Below are 19,365 nucleotides of genomic sequence, written 5' to 3' on the forward strand. Positions count from 1 at the left end.
CCCCAGCAGGGGAGAGTCAATGTCTTGCCCCGCTAACGTGAGCTCCTTCTGGTGTAGGTCTCCCCTCTGCCCTTCCCAGGCGAAGGTGCAGGCGCGGGGGCCCCGTGGAGGAAGCGGCTCCGCTCAGGGCCGACCTCGCGGGTTCCATCAGCCGCCAGAGCCGAGCAGACGTGGTCGCCAGGTGCCCCTTCCCGCCTGGCACTCCTCAGCTGAGCGGGAGGGCAGAGGTGTGCAGTGGTTTGACCAGAGTCACTGAGGCGATTCGGAAGGACGTTAGCGACAGAGGAGACCCTTCCCCCACTGAGCAGCCGCCTGTCTCCGAGCTGCTCCCGACCCAAAGGAGAGAGGAGCGCACGTCCGTCCACGCGGACACACACGCGAGCTGCGCTCCGGGGCGGGAGGTGTGAGGTTTCCGAGGGTTTCGGGGGAGGCAGGGATGGGGCAGGGACGGGAAACGCGAGTGGGAGCAACCAGGTGCTGGCAGGCCGTCTGGGGACAAGGGATGGACGGAGCCCTGCTTTGATCTGGGAGGTGAAATGGTGGCTTTTGTGACACAAATGTGGAGGGAGAGACCAGGTCTCTGTTCCTCAAGTCAAGGAAGTGACTCGGGCTGGCCTGTGGGGACTGGTGGAGGGGGCTTAGCGCATCTTACTCGAGAAATAAGAACGATACGTCTTGTGCGGATGCTCAGGGGGCTGGCATGAGGCTGAGATGCGTTTCTCCCCACGCCGTGTTTTATGATTTATGGTGGAAGTCGTGACGGGCTGGTCTTCTCCCTGTCTGAGGCCCCCGGGGCCATCCCCTCCTGGGACCGACGGTTTGTGACCGACAGGAGCATCACGCGGAGAAGCTTGTCGTGTGGTCTCTCATTCCCTTCTGGGCAAGGTTCCCCCACATGGCACGATCCACGGGTCTCCAACGGGCAGTTTGTTCCGGAAGGAGCTGCCCCTGCAGGGTGTGGGCGGGCTTGCTGAGAGCGGGTGCGGTGCCCACACCCTTGCTGCGCGCCCGCCGGTGAATGAGGCAGTGCACACCCTGACTCACTAGGATCCGGAGGGGTCCGTGATGGTCAGCAGGGGACATGGTTCCGGGACAGAGCCCCGCCCCTAACTGCCACCGGCCGCCGGCCGCTCCCGCTGTAGGTTCAATGGGTCCTTCCTGTGGTTTCTGTGGGTTTCGACGTCTCAGGCAGGGTTTGCTCAGTCTGAGTTTCTCCAAGTTGAGTTTTGACCCTGGCAGCAGAAGGGGACTTGAAGAGAAGCCCACGCACTGCCACACACACCCCTGAGGCCCGGGTCCAGCGGCCCACCGTGGAGCCCAAACCCAGTGTCTGCCGTGCAGGGTTCTGTGAAGGGCGGAAAACCCTCAGACAGATGGGACCGGGTTACAGCCTGGAAGCCCAGTGTGGAAGGGAACAACCCTGGACTTCTGCGCACGGCCCGAGCCTGGCCAAGCCTCTTTCCAGGGGAGGGACTTGTGGGGGAGGTGAGGTCTGGGGACGGGAGCAGACATCGTCAGCCCAGCGAGGGCCCGTCCGCGCTGGGGAGGCTGGGGGCCCTCCTGCCAAGACATCTGGGTCCTGAGCTGCCAAGTGTCTGTCCACAGCCGCCAGCTGACCCTCACTGTCCTTGCACAAGGCGGGCGGCCTGGCCGCTGGGCGGTCACGGGGCCTGGTAGTCACAGGCCCGCCTCGCAGACTACTTCCAGCTCCCACCTCCAGGCAGAGAGCGCCAGAAAACTCTTAGCACTTTTCAGACATTGCTTTCCCCTCCAGAATGGCTGTTTCATTCCAACACTCAAATGCATTGTGAGAAGTGACTTTTCGACTCCCCAGTGTCCGGCAGAATCCCTGAGCTGACAGCTCGACACCGTGGCTTTAGTCAGGATGTCACCTGGAGCACAGTTAGGCCAAGTGCCCATGGGTGGACACAGCATGGTCAGAGTTGGGACCCGCTGCCCAGGAGGACTGAGAAGGAGGGAGCCCCCAGCCCCCGGCCCTGTCTGCCCACCTGTCCCCATGCCCCCGGGACACATTGGGACTCACCTTCGCGCTGTCCCAGTGGGTTTTCTCTCTGCTCTAACTTTACGTTAAAAGGACAGTCTGACTGCATGTTAGCTGCGAGCATCCAGAAAAAACTGAGTAGAAAGAAGAAAAAGTGTTTGTATAATAAAACTTAGTTACATTTTATTTCATATGGTATTTATTCACTTTCAGATTGCTGATTATTATTTATATAGATTTTTTCTTTTATCCATGGATTTATTTTTCTATTTGTGAAAATTGTTTAGTTATTCTGGGTTGGGACAAAATGCATGTAATCTTTCCTGCTTAAAGATGGAATTATTTTTCTTTTTAATATGGTTTCAGAAGCAAATTACATTATTAAACAAGACATTTACATTAAATGTGCTACTATATGTTTAATGTGGGATATTTAAAGCGACATATTTAAGGTTGTATTGAATATTATGCACACGCTCCACACCACCTCGTGAGGACAGGCCATCTGGAGGGACGGGGGACGGTGTCCTTGGACGTCGTCCCGCCGCAGGTCAGAAGCCTGGCCTCCAGCTGCTCTGCAAGGAGGGTCAGGAGCTTCACGTCAGGAGGATCCCACCCGACTCTGGAGTTTCCGTCTGTGTTTGTGGAGACTCAGCCGGGACTGAGGTTTGTCCACACCAGGGGACAAGGATGCAGGCTCGCAGGGCCCCTCCAGGGAGCATCTGTGCCACCGGCTGCCTTCTGGGCTGTCACGTGTCGCTTGTTAAAGGGAACGAGATCTGCTCCTCCTGGAACCCATGGCTAGAATGCCATAATGGCTTATTCAAAGTCTTCTCAGATAATTTCTTTTTTTTTTAAATTCCCAAGGTCTTTCTTTTCTAACGCCATATCTTTCAGAGATTAAAAAATGGGAGTACACCTTAATTTTTTTTTAAAGATTTTATTTACTTATTTGAGAGAGAGAGAGAGAGAGCGCACAAGCAGGGGGAGGGGCAGAGGCAGGGGGAGAAGCAGACTCCCCGCTGAGCAGAGAGCCCGATGCGGGACTTGATCCCAGGACCCTGAGATCGTGACCCGAGCGGAAGGCAAAGGCTCAACCCACTGAGTCCCAGGCGCCCCTGTGCTGTTTATTGCTTAATTAGAAGATCCATTGCTATGGGGAACAGTCTGCTGGTTCTTCAGAAAGTTAAACACAGAGTTGCCATTTGGTCCCGCCAGTCCACTCCTGGACACACACGGCAAAGACCTAGACACAGAAACTCAGACAAACACTTGTCCCCGGGGCACACCCGGGTAGCTGCACGGCTCTGAGCAGAGCTGCCCGCAGACAGTAGGCAGCCCGTGAAACGCAGTCGCCTTGTTCTTCGTGTGGAACGTTACTAGTCTCAGCCTGGGGGACGCTGGGACACTTCCAGCGTCGCGTCCCACGTCGGGCAGCCCATGGCTCTGCAGCCCTCGTGGATGCCGCCGCAACCTGGCCGTCTGCGTGCGGCCGGCACGGCATCTCCAGTCCCATGAGCTTAAGGTTCCCGTCTTCTATGACAGCGGTAACATTCCTTATGGGGTCACTGCCGGAACTAAAGGCTATTAAAGGCAGTAGCAGTGACCGAAACTGGACCTGAGGTGATTTGGAGACGATGGGGGGTGAGAAGCGACCAGGAGCCTGCGGGCAGGAGAGAGGTGCACGCCCCACAGGTGGAGGGCGCAGACTCCAAGAGCCATGGGGGAGTCTGGAGGAAGAGCTGGGCCCCCGGAGCTGCTGAGCATGGAGCTGGCATGGGGAGCCCGAGCCCCGGGGCGCAGGGAACTGGGCAGCACTCCCTGCAGGGGCTCTGCAGGAAGGACCGGGCCCCGGGCTCACGGGAGGGGAGCGAGCCACCACCGTACTTCGGCTCCTCCTCAGCCCGCAGGACGGCCATCAGCGGCCTGGAGAGCTCGGGATCTGGGCCTGATCTAGAAGATCCTGAGCGCATGAGGAAGACCCACAGAAGGGGTCTCGAAGCGAAGACGTCGGTGGCAGGGAGCGAGCCTTCAGCTTTGTCTCGCCTCTCACATGCTGTCTTAGGAGAAAAAGTGCAAGCTCCCACCAAGAATTCTTAGGACAAAATTCCTAAAAGAACTGAAAACGGGAGGGGGTCTGGATGAAAACTCTCCAGCCCTCGAAGCTGTGACAGGTGACTTGACACAGGTGTGCACCTGCTGAGTCCCCCTGGGTGCTGCACGGACAGATGGACAGGCTGCACAAACGGCCTTCTGCGATGGAACCTCTTTCCGAGGAGAATGTCCTTTGGGTGTTGGCAAAAGCAGAACAAGGCCAAGGACGACCGGACGGGAAAGTGGAGCTCTCAGGGCTTGGTGGGGCTCAGGGCCCCTCCCCGCATCTCATGGATGGTCTATACCATGGCCCCAGCCAGCCCTGGGCAGGTATGAGAGCCGAGGGCGCTCTGTGCGTGGGAGAACGGAGCTGGGAGTCATGAGCCTGGGGTGGGGGGGTGGCGGCCAGCCCAGAGGCTAAACTCCCCAAGCAGCAGCCTCTGAAGGAGATGCAGAAGCTTCTCAGAAACACCCAAATGCTAACCAGAATGTCCTGGGCGTAACCTTGCACAGGCATGCATTGTAAAAGTTTCAATGTGTTCCTCTGTAGGTTGATTCGCTGAGAGAGGACTGTGCTCTTGGAAAGAGGGTGGTGAGCCATAGAGCCTAGAAGAAGGGGCGGTGGCGGGGGAGGGCCGGCCACGGGGCCGGCCAGTGGGCTTCCTGGGAAGTGGGCAAACGCCCAGACGGCCCCATTCTCGGAGGACCGGGCAGTCATGCTATGATGCTTATCAGAGTTGGGTGGTTACAGCTTTTATGATAACAAAAGATTATTTGTTGATTCTCTAATAACCAAGAAAACTTTGCAATTGGGCTTTGTCTTAGCTCACTTGCCTTGAAGCAGAGCGTGGCCACAGGCGTGGGATGAGGTCATCTGTTTTGGAGGGTGGTTCTGGGAATCTGGACCGGGAGCTGGGAAGTGAGAGGCTTAACACCCACACCCAGAGTGCGAATTGCTGTGGACATCCCGGCTCAGCACTCCCCAGGCTGTTGGAAGAGCCAGAAGGTCCTGGGGAAGGAAAGGAGTCCCGGCATTTGTCCACCTCCTGTCCCCTGGCCCCGGGTGGCCCTCACCTGTGGGCTGATCGGGAAGAACGGGTTTGAGAGGGGCTCAGGGCCAGAGGTCATCTGTTTGCATGCAAGGCAGGAGGGACGGAGGCAGCCCAGGGGCTGGGGCTCCCACAGAGCAGGTCCGAGGGCCTGGCCACAGCCCAGGTGTTCCTGTGGTGGAGACAGTTCTGCCCAGATGGTCCGTCCCGGGATGGACAGGGCATGTCCAGGCGTTCACGTCCTGGGAGAGCAGTAGTCCTCCAACTCTGCTCAGTCCTTCACCCAGGTGCCTGCCCGGGACGCAGCCCCCATGGCTTGCCCAGTCCTGACATCGTGCCCTGGCGTCCCAGCTCGGCTTCTGCCACGTTCACCCCAAAGACTGGCCTCCCATGGGCCCAGCCCAGAAGTCACCATTTCGAGTTCAAAATAGCATTTTCCACCATGTGCTGGGACTCCTGAGGCGCAGCCTATGTCTGGGAGGGACTCCTGTCCCTGGAGGGCCCCATCTTCTGTTGTGGGGTGCACCGCCTGTGAAGGAAGGGGCGTCACGAGCACCGGGCCCCTGGTGGAGCTATGCCGTTTCTGTCTTCCTCCCCCACCTTGCGCCAAACCCCGACCCGGACCCCATGTAGGCATAGCTGCTTTTGCAAGATCTGAGGACTGTTCCAACAGATTCACTAGGTCATAGAGTTCAGGACCTATGAACACTGAGTGGGACTCGGCTGGGGACCTGGAACTGGAGTCCTGTTGCCCTGGCCTGGTCCCCTTGGCAGGTCCCCTCTGTCCTGCAGCAGCATCTGTCCGGCCTTACCTGAGCCCTGCGGATCGCTCCACAGGTGACCGGCAGAGCAGAGAAGGCCTGGTGTCCCTGCGCATCTCTGCAGAGCCCTGGCACTGGGGGAGGGGAAACCAGTGGCCCTGAGCAGACAGCATCTGCCCCGCCAGGCTGAAGGAGCAGGAAATGGGGAGGCAGCACCTCCTCAGATGCGGAGGGTGGGATCAAGGGTCCGGTCACGGGCTTACGTTCACGGAGACAGAGCGTGAGGATGAGGGCGAGCCTGGGCCAGTGAGAGGACGTGTGCTGAGGCTGAGAAGGGCCACGCGAGCCGTTCCCGGACCTGCTGCCCCCGAGCGCAGGCCTTCTGTCCCGCCTCCGCATGGGAGAGGGCGTCCTCGGGCAGCGTCTTCCCGATCTCACTGTAGCGTTAATGAGGGCCCGGAGCTCAGAGAATGCTCCAGACAGGTCTTCGGCTGGGTGAGAGGACGACCCTGGAGGCTGAGGGAGGCATGGTGTCTCTGTGGGGTCTCTGCCTGTTCTCCCAACGCCCCCCACCACCCTCCTGCTGCTTGTCCTGCTTGGTGGCTGGTGAGGAAGGGAAATGCTGCGAAAATACATTCTGGGTGCAGTAATGTTAAACTGAAAATGCCACTCACTTATAAAAAGGAAGCTAGAAATTGGAAACCCTATTTTCTCACTTAGTTTTAATAACAAATGAGCTGGTCCAGGAAGACGGAATGATCCTTTTCTGTAAACGGGGGCCTCAGTGGAGGCATTAAGAGACTGCGCGTGAACTTCAAGCAAACGGGGAGGGAGTCAGGATCCCTAATTTTGTTCCTATGGCTCTTGGGCTTTTACCTTTCCTGTGCGTGAACATAAGCTACCTTTCGTAGATGGGCTATTGACCTTAATGTGGTGTTTCGTATATTCTCTAATTTTTAAACTGAAGTAGTCTTCAACATCTTAAGTCCAGAAACCTTAGTCAAGAAAAGCTCAAAACCCAGAAATAGCTATTATATTACTTGCCAAACATGACTTAGAAAGCATTTCTTTGAAAAAAAAAATCAAGTCATTTGTGGTTCCCTTAATGGCTAGTGAGAATACATCTTGCTTTTACTTTGTTATAAAATGGAAAGTTTCAACATTTACCTTAGATAAGTAACATAAATTTCACCAAACACCAAGATCCCGTTTCCCAGAAAAGAGCAACTGGGATGGGCCAAGCTAGGAAGAGCCCAGATCCCTGGGGTTGATCACCTCTGACCTCACACAAGGCTCCCCACATGCAAACCCAGACCCTTGCCTCCTCAGGTCCACTGATGTGGGAGAGCACCGACCCCCGGGGCCTGGCCAACAGACGTGCGTGCCTGGGGTCAGGGTTGGTGCGGGGCCGGGGGGACTGGCCAGGTGGGGTGACCCAGGGTGCCACGTCCAGCTTGGCCTGAGGAAGGCTTACTGCACGTGTGGGAGCGTGGGGGACACAGAACCAGGAAGGTAAGCAGACCCAACAGAGGACGAGCAGCCACACATGAGCTTAGAAAACCCTCTGGGCACAAGTCATAAAGGGATGCGCGTCGTTCATTCCCTCCGCCCTCCAGCAGCGGCATGTCGGGCCCTGCCCGGGAGCCAGGGTCTTCGTGGGTCTTTCGCTCTTTGGACCAGAGAGAAGAGGACCTCGCGGAGCAGACTCACTCCTGTGAGGGGATCCCAACCATCGGCGCCACATGAAAAGTCACGGGGCGACCGCAGGCCTGGACGCGCGGCCCGTCCCGTCCTGCACGCGGGCTTCTGTGGCCGGCGGGCGCTGTCGTGCCCCGTGTTTGCCCCGGAGACGGCAGTGAAGTCTCACGTGCTGGTGACAGACGTGTGTTTTGATCTCATGTAACAGTTTGGCTCCTGATGCCCAAAAAGGAAAGTCTACTGGTTCCGCCTTAAACGTGGTTGTGCTTTGCAGTTACGAGTGTTTCACGTCTTGTGGTGCGATCCCCAAACAGACCCTCACTCCTGTTCTCCTCAGCCTGGACGGGCTGGAGGCGCCAGTCCTGGGCTCCCAGGGCCTGACCTAGCAGAGTTGCTAACTCTACATGGAAAGGGACTTTATTTTCTAGCTGTAGAGAGTAAGAACAAAAAACTCGGCAGGTTCTTCAATCCCTAAGTGTGTCTCCAAATTTGAGCAAGGACCTGGGGCTGGGTTATTGTGCACGGATCTTTTTGTGTAAAATAAATGTGACTGCTAATATTTGGATTTTGAAAACTTGAAAAATACCTTCCTCATTTTCTCTTCAATTTCTTGTATCGCTACACTATACACAGTGACGGAGGGAGTGGGGACATTGTAACAAAGCAGTCGACGCGCAACAGTAGCTTCGGGGGGCTGCTCGTCTGCGTTCTCGAGCCGTGTCTTCTTACTGCTGCAGTGATGTGGCACTAATAACTCCAGATTTCCTCGGTAGGAAGAACACCATGTGACCCATCTGTCCGCACCACCTACCATTTTGTTGACACTCTGGAACACAAAGGCTATCAGTTCAATGGGTTAGATCAGTCCTGGTCCCACTGAGATGGGCTTATGGTTTCCCACAAGCAAAGTGTATGCTCTAATTTCAAGGCTATTTTGCTTCAACAATGCAAAGGAATATTTACAATGTTGCATTGCAAGTATGTGTGAATCTGTCCTTCACTAGACCGAAGTCCATCAGGGACAGGGACCTTATTTCACATATTTGTACGTGGACAGATATCGAAAGTGAAAACGGCTCTAGTTACCTTGAGAAAGCAGGTTTGGCTGAAAGGGCCTGTGTTCCATGGTGGGGTTGGGGAGAGTCAGCCTTCTCAGCCTGCCGAGAATAGAATACCTCCCCCCAGATGCTCTGAGAGGCTCTCTCCTACATGGTCTGCGGGCCAAGCTTTTCCTTAAAGCAAGAGGAAAGACTAAACCTCTTGGTTTTTTATTCAGATCATCAGATGTATGATGGAAAGCATTGATGTTGAAATGCAGCCTCTGCACGTACGAGTGTTCTTCCCTGGTCGTGAAGCCCAAAACAACCTTGAGAGATGAGTGGGGCAGGGGTGGGGGGAGGCCAGGAGAAAGAGCACGAATGTGTCATCTAAGGTCGGCTGCCCGTGGGCCCTCTGAGTCTTGGCTGAATGCCTGTCCCTTGGGCTGTGCTTAGGAAGCTTCTCCGAGAAGCTGGAGGAGGCTCCAGGGGCGGGCAGCTCGCTCAGCCTGTGGACCGACATGGGCTTGAGTTGAACACCTGGTCTCGAGTTTCCCCGACGCCTGCCTGGGCAGAAGCTGGTACAAAGAGTGAGATATTTTGGCAGTCAGCTCTGCTCAGTGCTGCGTCATCAATGACAGGACGACACAGACACAGGTTGGATAAAGGAGGCATCAAGGGGTGGCAACAAACTTACCAAATTCCGTAGATTTTGTCTTTGAAGGCAAAGCCATCTGGCTTGAACGCAGAGTCGGAGAGGTCTGTGCCATATTCACACCCCAGCCTCAGAAAGGTCCAGAGGGCGGGGAAACCCAGAGACACCCCCATCAGGGAAGGCCAGCGCCGTGTCACACAGATGCCCCGACATCAGCCCTCGCAGCTGCAAGGCCCGCAAACCCGTCCCCAGCGGTGGACCCTGTGACTCACAGTCTGCTGAGTAAGAAAGCCGTGAGCACCAGAGCAAGGAGACAGAATAAGCTCGTCCACGGTCAGCAAGCCGCAGCACTGTCCATCGTGCTCGGGGGCTGCCACCGCTCTCCGCCAGAGTGTGCGGTGACCACCCAGGGGAGTGCTGGTCTGAGGGATTCTGGCCAGGCCCGAGGCTGTGCCACGTGTCACAGCCCAGTGGTAATCTGGCGTTGTCCATGCCTCCTTGTCCTCAACGGGTGGAACAGACTGCCCTTCTGTGTGCGGACACGAAAGCACAAGTATCAGACTTTCTGGGAGAGGGAAATGTGTGAGAACCCGTCCGTATGTGCCGCTGGCCTTCCAGAGTGGAGGAAGGGTCCTCTTCCCAGGAGTTTACTGTCTTTATGTTTCTCGTGGTAAAGTGTGTCCGATGCAACATTTCTGAGGGCCAAACACCCTGGGAAGCAGAACTTTCTTCGTGTGACGACAGGACACATGCTCCGTCCTTCACAGCACAGCTGTGGGCACAGAGGACCCTGGCAGCTGCTTGTCCCTCAGCCCTTCCTTCTTCATCCCGACTCGATTCTCACAGATCACGGCTGAGGGTAAGTGAATGCTCGCCCGGAACCGTCCACGCCTCTTGTGAAATGTGCCACGGCCAGACTCCACGTGGCATCCCTTTTTATAAGGAAAGTCTCAGAAGGTGGCCTCCCTTGGAGCCACACAATGGAACTTAGGGCACCTGGAGAAGGCACTGGTGTGGCCTGCAGACTTCCCTGCTGTGCCCACCGCCCTTGTGCCTCACCTCCCGCGGTCTGCCCGCCAGGGGCCGGGCTTCCGCCTCTCCTGCAGACCCTCCCTTCTCCACCTAACAGCTGAATGAGCTCTTAAAAACGGAACTCTGAGGATGTTTCTTACTTAAAGCCCTTTGGTGAGTGTTGTTTTAGCTCAGTTCCAAGCCTTGATATGAGACAATACTGAAGAAGCCGTGGGATGGCTTGGGTCTGCTCAGATGGGGAGAGGGGGAAGCAGCCATGTTGTTGAGCTCAGTCCTTGGGGAGGAGGGATGTATTCACTGGGGCTGACACCTCTAGGCAGGGTGGGGACCTTCTGGGGCTGCTGTCCCTGTGGCAGTGACCCGGCACGAGGAAACCCCTGAGCAGGTGCAGGACATGGCAGGACCTGGAGCTGCCTGGGGGAGACAGGGTCCTTCCTCCTGTCGCAGCTCTCTCTCCACCCAGAGCCCCTTGGGCCCAGCCCAGCAGGGTCCAGCTGGCGGGGCCCATGTGGCTCGCAGTCCCCAGCCAGCATCACACCTAATGCAGCTGACAGTTGGCCTGGCTGTAGAGGGAGCTGAGCAGCTGGGACCCCGCACAGTCACCCTGCTCTGCCGTGAAGCCAGGCTGGAAGTCGCCACCCCCTGGGAGATAGACGTTCCGCTTCTGGTTGGGAGCAGCTGTGTCTCCATCCCCCTGAGGTGCAGCCCTCCATACTCTGACCTCAAGCTGGCTCTCTGGCATCTGAAGCCCCCCAGAAGACCCTTGAGCCTGGAGGCTGGGACCTGTCTGCCAGGTGTCTCCCCAGGTGGCCAGGGGCCCATCTGCTCAGAGGACTGGGACCACACTTCCAGAAGCACCCGTACCCTCAGGAGCCCCACCGGTATCCAACAGGGTGGGTGACCAGATCTGTGCTAATTTGGGAGTTCTGGGAAAGACAATCATGGCGAGGAGAGAGGTGGGTGACTCTGGCTTCTGGGGTGGGCAGGGTGACTGGGGTGTCTGGGGAAGCCATGCTTGAGAGGCATCCTGACAGCAGAAGGGACCACCAACGACACCCATAGGCACCGAGGAGGCTCAGTGCGAATGGGAGTACGGCCGTGGGAGGTCAGGATGGGGCTCACACAGACGCTGGCTGGTCCTCATGGAGGAACTCCCCCTCGTGTTTGACAAGGGGGCAGAGGGAAATAAGAATGACCAGCGGGAGACAGGCTGGGCTGAGCTGCTAGGGGTGGAGTTTCTGTCCCTTGGGGCCTGGAAGGGGTTGGAGAGATGCGCTCCAGGTCCTGGCACGAGCTCGCTGGCCAGATCCTATTGAATGAGTTCCCACAACTCTTAACTCAGCTTGGAAACTGCGTGCAGAGTGTCTGCCGGGTGATGTCGAGGGCCGGTGCACGCAGGAGCAACCTGGGCCACAGTCACACACGACTTGACCCTGTTGAAGTCTCAGGCAGTGTTTGCTGAGAAGCAGTTCTTCCCAGCTTCCCAGAGGAAGGATGGGGCCTGGAGTCACTGGGGTGCTTCAAACTCCCTGAGATTCTTCATGAAACATCCCCTGAAAAGCTTGTTGTGAATCTCTGCAGACCTTCCTTGGGAGAGAAGCCACATCCGGAGGATCTGCGCAGAAAACGAATCCACTGGAAGGCATTCCGGGGCCGAGGGAGCAGCTCCCCGTCCTGGGCACACACTGGGAGCCTCGTGTGGAGCCGGACGGCCGCCCTGCCGGCTTGTCTTTGACAAACGGCCTTTACTTTAAGGAGGAGCTTCCAGCGTCTACAGAGTTAGCCTGGAGGGTAAGTCAAAGGAGATAAGCGCACCACCGGAAATTCCAAACTGCTCGCGGGAGGGGAGGGGACCGCTCCTGGGAAGGGTTAGCACTAGAAGAAATGAAGAGATGGGTCTAAACAAAGGAACGTGTTATCACCAATTTCCATTTCATATCTTTCCATATCAACATTTCCAAAGATGGATTCTTGCCACTGAGTCCTGTGATTCTTTGGTAGGAAATTATTGATTACTGATTGATATTATATTTAGGGGATAACCGATGAGATCTATACTGCCATTTGCTGTCCTCAGCACCAGGAGCCTTGGAAGAGGGTCTCGTCTTTCCTCGTGCTCACATCATGGGGACGGCCGTTGTCACCACTCAGACTTCCCTGTGGGAAGGCGAGGACAGTCTTGCCCACTTTCCTCCCCTCTGGTGTGGGCTGGGCTGCTGGCGTGACGCAGTGTCTTTTGTGTGTGGTTTTTTTTTACGATTTATTTACTTATTTCAGAGACAGACAGACCATGAGTGGGAGGGGCAGAGGCAGAGAGAGAGAGAGAGAGAGAGATGTCAAGCCGACTACACTGAGCTCGGAGCCCAAGGCAGGGCTCGATCCCACGACTTTGAGGTCACGACCTGAGCTGAAACCAAGAGTCCGCTGAGCCCCCAGGTGCCCTGAGGCAGTTCTTAAGCGGAAGCACCAGAGTCAGGAACATCAACGCCAGGATATTGATAACCAAACCCTAATAATCCGTCGCACAGGTGCCCTTCTCACCACCCTCTCACATAGTAACGTACCTCGTCAAAACTCGTGACGCAGTTTTGTTAATTTCATCCACCCAGAAGTGCGCTTCGTAGCCTCACGATGGCTGCTCAGAGGCGGGCTGAGGCTCACCCAGACCCACCGCATGAGGAGCCGTGACAGCTGGGTCTTCTGGCTCAGATCTGGGTTTCGTCACAGCGTTTCCCACCAAACACCTAACTGATGCCTCTCAGTGTGAGATGTCCGCCCGCGGACTCGCAAACCCCGAGGCTGGGCTGATAAACGTGCCATGGGCGGTCACTCCCGCTGACCAAGTGCAGAGGAAGGAGGGAACGAAGGGGCACCTTTCATAACTGACCCCTTCCAGAATTACTCTAAAAGTGCCCCCTGGATCCTGGTCATGTTTTCGGAGAGCGATCAGTCAGCATCAGGCTGTTTATTTCTGTCTGGTGGAATAATCCTGAATGAAAATTCCCAAACCCTTGAGGCCGGGTGGGGAGACCTTGTGTCCGTGATCTGCTAGCCTTGTTTCTCCTGATGTCCTACAACATTTCTTACTTTGTGAACACGAAATTGGTCATTGCAAATCAGTCCCAATCCCTTGCAAACAAAATTCAAAATACTATTACAGTGTTTGCACAGACGAAAAGGAGCCGCCGCATAAGACCAACAACACACAAGTGATCTGAAAACATTCTGGCTCTCAGCAGAACCAGGTTTTGTCCTGCTGGTGAGCAAAGGGGGGTCCAAGAGCATTTCAGGGGACTGAAGTAGTGGGACCCACGTGCTGTTTGTTGGTTAAAACCCTTGCCTGGTGACATTGGGGGCAGGACTGACCTCTCTCCCCAGGCCCCACAGAGCCCCTCTCTGGGAGGAGCTGAGCCCAAACCCCCAGGGCCCCAGGGCCTGTGGCAACACGGCTTCACGCTGACTGGCAGCGTGCCCTCCTCCCCACCTCTGCTGGGTTTCGGAGAAGTCAGATTAACATGGACGTTTCCTGGTCACAGGAGACAGAGCAGGCGGAAGCTTGTCCTTGTCACTGAGTACTGAGCAGACATCGACCGTCCTGCACAGCATGTGGGGGTGACCAGCTCCTCTGACGGGCAGCCCCAGGTGTGTGTCACAACCTTCTACTGCTAGTGGCCAGGAAGCCACGGATGGCCGCTTCCAAAACCAGACTTCCTGTCACGTGTGCCCATCTGTGAGGCAGAAACCCAGTGTCCATATCTTCCGTCCGTTATAGAAAGATCAGTATTTCAGGATTCTGACCCAACTTACTGCCGTTGTAGAGAAGGGTCATATGGGTTTACTCTTATCTCGGACCCAAAAATCTACCCTGACCACCGACTCCCAAATTACGTTAGTGTGCATGTGCTGTTTTGGTTGACGAGAATGTTAAGCAGGGTGCCCGCGGGCGGGCTTGGGGAGCACTGGCTGTGCCCGCTGGTCCCTGTACGCAGCCATCTCAGGGGAGAGCCTCTCGTACAGTGGGGCTAACGCGGTCGGAGAATGGGTGTGTTGATGGCAGGAGGGACACCTCGACTCCAGGGTCGGCACTCGCACGCTCACCCTCTAGCACATTTGTCCCGTGACCATCACACGAGTGTGATGCCCTCCCTGAGGAAGGGACGTGGGGCACTTTGCCAAGAGCAGTCGATGACTTGCCAAGAAGAGACCCCCCCCATCTGTAGGTGCAAGGGCCTAGAGACTTCCGGTAACGTGCGGAGAAACCACGCACGCTCGTTAGGGAGCAGCGTTCTCGTGTGGGGCTGTCACTCTGACTCCCGACCGTGCCCCCCTCGGCTCTGGGTCCCCCTGCATGGTGACTGCAGGGCGAACGTTGCCAGAAGCACGCCGGCTGCCCTGTCTCCACACGCAGCACGTTCTCCCTCGAACGGGAAAGTGCTCCCTGCTTTGGGCTTGCGAGGAAATTATCTCCTGCGAGATCAACCTTTTGGCTAAAGATGCTCAAACGTTCACATTTGCATTTCTGCGTTAATTAAATTAAAGGGGAGCCAGTGTCTCTGAAAATGCACGTGATCTCAACTCATGAGGCTGCTCCTAATTATGGGTCACGTTCCTTTTCCTCGTCGGCAAGGAAGAGAAACGCCCAGTAAACAGGCAGATGGCCACTCGACCTCGGGCCGAGGGGACGGTCTCCGACTGCGTGGGAAACAAGGTTCCTTGTCTGGCCCATATCAGCAGAGGTTGGCGTCCTGCTTTTACTCTTTCCTTTGCCCTGTGGGAGTCCCACGTCCCGTAACCGTCTGTCGCACGCAGTACAGCACGATGGCTGTTGAAACATGAAAATAACTAGAAACAGAAAAGACGAGATTGTAACACGCATATCTGTTCCTTCACCCGCTCGTTGACATAAGTTACCGCAAGTCTGCCTGTGCTTCCAACGTTGTCCCATACTTGGTTTCAGTTTGAGGTAGCGTCCCACTCGCAGCCCCCAGCTGTAGCAGTCTTACGGGTGGACTGGACAAGGGAGAGGGGCTGGTCCCGGAGGCAGCAGCGTGGAGGGACGCCATGGAGCAGGAAACACACCTGCATACCTGAAGCCTTCTGTCTCCTTTCTGGAAATCCAGTCAGTTCCCCAGAATGTGTCCTGATAAAGATCAAATTTTATTGTTTTGTCAATTCTTTAGGAAAGTCCCCGACTTCATAGAGCACCTGTCTCCTTTCCAGTTTTCTGCTGTCCTTTTCTTCTCTGGAATGTCGGGAAGGGGTGGGTGCCGGGCGAGTTTGGGCAGCAAAGACCCTTCGTGGGATCCCGTGGAGCGGGTAGGAGGGCGGGAGGGGAGGTGCGGCCTGGAGAGGCCGCAGACCCGGTGGCATCCTTCTCACTGGAGTGAGTAGCCGGGTAGTGGAACGGAAGCTTGGGTAGTCCATATACTGGTTTTCAACTGATGGAGAAGAATTATTAGCTCAACACCATGACCACCACTCACACCGCGTCCTGCTGCACGTCTGCTACAACAGACAGCCCCGTGGGTAAGAGTGGGGACCCTCTCCGAGCTCACATCTCCAGCCAGAAGTGCGTGCAGGGGACGTCCCCGGGCGTGCTTGCTGGGCCCCAGCTCACTGCTGGAGGCAACACGTTCCCAGACTGCACAGAACCACAAGGCCCTCCACGTGGCAGACGGGTCCCCGGGTCACAAGCAAGGCGCTAGGTGAGCTGTCCTGGCCCCCGTCTGTGGATCCGGGACTGTGGGCCTCACCATCGGCGGGGCCAGTCCTGGAGACTGAAACGACATAGATATTCCCACAAACAAGAAAAATAAACGGGTTATGTTTGTTATCCATTACTGACGAAACCTGAAGTTTTGTAGGAAACTTTCTGCTCTGGGCCATCCTGGGAGCCAAGTGGGTCTGAGCCTCCCAGCTGCGTGGCCTCAGGGTGTCCCTGAGGCCTGTGGGCGCGAAAGCGGTGACGGTTCTGGCGGGAGGGTCCTGCTGTTGTTCTGTTGTCCCCACGCTGCCGACTTTGTGGTAACTGACAGGCCCGGGGGACAGGCAGCCCAATGCTCATCGCAGAGCCACCCCCGTGAGAATGCCACGCCTGTTCTCTAAGACCCGCAGGAGCAAACCCCCTTGTCACGATTATTGATCAAACTCAAAATAGTTCATGCCCGTTCTGCCTCCACCTGTGGTCCACGGGGAGCAGGAAACGCAGCTGCAGCGGGAGGACAGGGACGTGATTCTACCCACGAGCGAGACAGAATCCGGGGCTGCTGGTCGAGAAGCTCGTGACTGGGTTGCTGTGCCTGGTGTGGCCGGCAGCTGAGTCCCGGAAGGTCTGCGTCCTCCAGAGGTGGGGCAGCCCCCCAACACCAGGGCGATGGAAGGTGTGTGGGGGAGGAGGGGACAGCCCTGGCCGTGTAAGCTGAGCTCCTCCGAGGACCAGGCACCGTGCTGCGGCCTCGCTCCGTCATCCTCTCGCACGTCCTGGGAAGCGAGCTCTCAAAGCCGCCGTCACTACGCCTCAGCAACAAGGAGACAGAAGTGCTCGAAAGAAAGAGAGTCGTGGCCTCTGGACGGTGCCGTTGTGAGAGGTTGGGGATTTCTACCGTCAGGACTATTCCCTGCGGTCATACTTGGTCGTGGGCTGGACACCACACTCGGGGTCCACACCTGCCTCTTCCACGAATGCTTGAAATAAGAAAGGACCCAAAGAGCCTGCGTCTCTGTAGGGAGCGGCCTGAGTGGTTGGGAGGTGGGAGACCTCGTTCGATTACTCACGACTCGCACCATCCTCAGCCGCCCCCCACCCCGCCGCCTCCGGCTGCCCCGCATCTGCGCTGCCCGCTGACCGCACCGCCACGCCCGGCGCTTCCACGGAGCAAAGCCGAGCTCAGCCCTCCGCCACAAACTGTTTATCAAGGAGACACAGAAAAATCATTCAGGAATTGGTCTTGACGGAATATATTTCTTTCTTCATTTATCTAAAGGGGAACATTTTTTTTTTTTTTTTTAAAGAGTATGAGAGGCTACAGATATGGCCTTGAAAACCAACAGCAAGATGATATATTTTCAGGTCATAAAATAATTTGAGCTTTTAAAATATAAAGTATAGGCATCAGCCTGAAGGTATAATTTTGCCAGACGGAATCGCTGGGGTTCGCCTTTCTTAACTCATGTCGCACCAGGACACCAGCTTCTCTTTCCACTTGGGGACGGCTGACCGATGGCGTCGGCTGCCACATCCCCCATGCTGCCCCGAGCTCTCTGGAGAGGCGACCTGAGCGCAGCCTTGGGGAGGCCAGTGGACGGCTTGAAATGCTCACTGACCTGACACCTGGTCGTCCACCCACCATACCCAGCTCACCTCTCCATGCGAACCAGCACCATCTCTCCCCAGGGGAGTCGCACGCAGGGACTTCCTGGGCGCTTGCTATCAAAGCCTACTGTTCACCCCCGAATATACCTTCCTCTACTGTGTCTGTGCAGAGGCCCCCACGGCCCACGGACACCTGCGTTCCCAGCTCCTGTCCCAGACCTCCGGGGAGACCTCAGCCTGCACGCTCAGTGGCAACTACACTCGGCGTTTCCCACGAGGAACGTCCTCTCTCCCCTCCCCCAGCGGGAGCCCGTTCCTGCCTCCATCCTCCTTCACGCTCGCCTTCTGCGGCCGGGGCCCCACCACATGGCTGCCTGCTCCCCTCCTGGGGTTCCTCAGGGCGCCTTCCCCACAGCACCCAGGGGTAAGGCAGGTGTGGGTCCTCTTCACGTCCCTGTGATCCCCCGGGGTTCGGCAGCTGCGTCTGTAAAGTGAGCACGTCTCCTTCTGCTGGGACTGAAGGTATGGGCAGGGCCTGAGAGCCTTGTTAAAGGCCTTCTGTCCCCGCCACCGCTGCAGGCAGCTCCGGGGACCCCAAAGCCGCTAGCAGCTCTGCTCCCTGCAGGCTGTGTGGCGCAGTCACTCCTTCTGCCGTGCTGCGTCTTCAGGGCCCGGCGGGTGCTGTCTTTCCGCACCCAACCCGCGGTTCTCCTCACAGGACATCTTGGAAGCCTTTGTCCCGTGGGCACCTGCCAGTGCCTTCCAGGAGCCACGAGGTCCCTGTCCCTGTGAGCTCAGAGCAGTTCCGGGAAGGGGCGGTGGGATCTCGCGCGCGTGTACCAGGGAGCACCTGGGAGCGACCCGGTCTGTGAAGACCGTGAAGTGTGGTGGCGGCACGGACGTGGCCGATGGGGCATCCGCAGGGCGTCTGGAAGGAGGCAGCAGGGACGGGGGTCAGCGCGGGCAGCAAAGAGAGGGCAGGTGGGACGAGGAGGGGCAGGGACAGAGGCCCAAGGCGGGAGGGTGCGTTCATTTCAGGAGCCGAGCTGTGGGGAGGCAAACGTGCCGTGGAGGACATACTCACCCGGGAGCACATTCGGGCTTCCCGGAACGTTTGCTCGCACTGATGGAGAGATCCCTTTCCCACTTTGTGGGCCCATGGCATGGTCAGTGGCCCCAGGTCGACCTGTTCTGAAGTCTGGGGCTCTGGGCCTCTCCCTGCTTCAGGCCAGGGGGCCGTGGGGTCCCAGGTATGCTTTCTGGCCCAGGATCCCCAAGGATTTCTGCACGTTTCGTTCTCTCTGGAAACAAAGGATACACTGAGTAGCAGCCTCGTGTGCATGGTGAGGCTAGAACCCAGTGCGGAGGAGACTGGGCGGGCTCTGGAGCCCAGCCCGAGTGGCACCATCCTGTAGGGGTCTCGCTCATTGCCCCCCACCCCCCCATAAGACCCATTTTACAAAAAGTTCAAAGTTGTTCCTCTGCGTCCGCGGCCAGGATGTCAAGTTGCTGAGACAGCTTGAGTCCCCTGATTCCTTTCTCAGACCTTGATGAATCACTAACTCACTTGAAATATTTAAAATATTCTTTAAATATTTTATGCTTAAGACATTCTCCTAATTCTTTAAAATAGTCTTCCTATGAGCACACATTCCCTTCTGCCCAGCGTCACCAGGCAAGTCACCCACAGCCCTGGCCCCACCCAGAAGGACGCCGTGGGGCCCG

The sequence above is a fragment of the Enhydra lutris genome, unplaced genomic scaffold (genome assembly GCF_002288905.1).
Source record: "Enhydra lutris kenyoni isolate GAN:26980312 unplaced genomic scaffold, ASM228890v2 scaffoldscaffold62, whole genome shotgun sequence".
Lineage (NCBI taxonomy): Eukaryota > Metazoa > Chordata > Mammalia > Carnivora > Mustelidae > Enhydra > Enhydra lutris.